Source organism: Alligator sinensis, unplaced genomic scaffold (genome assembly GCF_000455745.1).
Source record: "Alligator sinensis unplaced genomic scaffold, ASM45574v1 scaffold61_2, whole genome shotgun sequence".
Classification (NCBI taxonomy): Eukaryota; Metazoa; Chordata; order Crocodylia; family Alligatoridae; genus Alligator; species Alligator sinensis.
Window position 1 is genome coordinate 928783 of NW_005842108.1, and position 1613 is coordinate 930395.

Below are 1613 nucleotides of genomic sequence, written 5' to 3' on the forward strand. Positions count from 1 at the left end.
GAGTACCGGCCGGACCGGCTTTGACAGGCAGCGGATAGCTGCGGTCAGGGAACGCCTGGGATTAGGGCCGGAGGCGACGTGTAGTGCAAAGCGCCCCAGACAAACACCCTCCGAGCAAGCTGCGAGTTGTCAGACACGTGAAAAGCCGCTGTTGCGTCTGGGGAAGCAGCGCGCCCTGGGCAAGGTGAAGCTCCTCAGCTTTGGCACGGAAAGTCTGCCCGGACGAGGGACCTGGCCAAGGAGAAGCTGGGCGGAGGAGTCGCAGATGGCAGCAGAACTTTTCGGGCCTCTCTGCAGGACCGGGCCAGTCAGTGCCGTGGCAAGGAAGTTTGGTGCCCAGGGCAAAGCCCGCAACAGCAGCCGGCCCTCGCCCTTGCCCAGGAGTGCACGCAGTGGCAGCAGCTGCCCCCCTCCCATCCCCGCGCCCCCCAAATGACCCAGTCACTGCTCCGTCCCATGCCTCGCCCCGGCTGGGCAGCACCTGTTGCTGCCCCTTCACATTGGTGCCCAGGGCGGTCACCCCAGTTGCCCCCTGCTTGATACGGCAGCGTGGCCAGTGACACGCAGGTTTGGAGGTGCAAGCTGTGGAAGTGACACAAGCATTCCTGGGCTGTGGGAAACCCCAGCATAGCAGATGGAAACTCAATAGTTGGAAAAGGAACTAGGGAAGACTCATGCTGAATCACAGCTGATTTTACAATGGGCAATGAGAGGACAGACCCATAGAAAAATAGGGCGGAAGGGTCCTCAGGAGGTCATCTAGTCCAACCCCCTGCTGAAGGCTGGATCATCTTCCCTGTCTGAAAAGTCTCACAGGAGCGGCTTCTAGCAGAGGAGACCAATGCCATTTAGGGCATCGGGACCATCCTAGGAGCAGGAGGAGGAAAATTCTCCCACTAGTCAGCCCTTTGGAAATGTTAGACAACAAAAGGAGTTGTAGGGTGGGAAACAGTGATGCCAGCAGGAACAAAACACTTGTGTAAGCAGATAGTGGGAAGGACTGGGAGATGACTATGCATTACCACAAAAGAGAGGAACTGGGCCAATAGGAGGGTGACAGAGGCTGGACAGACTTGGTAGGAACAGGACACTACTCTGGGGTGCAAATGCAAAACGCTATGTCTCATTAATTGAGAAATGGGCTGGGAATTGCTCTCTTGTTAAGTGCCAGCAAGCCAACCCAGTGAGTTAATTTTTGAAGGAAAAAAGGACCTCAAACATTTGAGTTTTTCTTGAAGAACTAAAACTAGTAGGTTTGTTTCAAGAATATGGCACAGTGGTTGTGAGTTGTAACAGATTGTACTGTAAAGTTAGCAGTATAATATTACAGTACTGCTAAATGTGTTTACCAGCACTGTCAAGAATTACTTGAAGATGATCGTTCAGTTTACCTAGCATATTTTAATGACAAAGAAATTACAGGCATAAATTTACTAGGTAAAGAGCCAATTAACAGAGCTGGACATCAATTTTCAAGGAAGAAGTAGAATGAAACTTAAACATTTAGTCCCTTATTCTATGTGGACATTTGATTTGTTAACATGAAACTAATTTTGCTTGGAGGTCCATGCAAGATCAGTCATAAATCATTAGTCTTCTTGCTTCAATCGGCT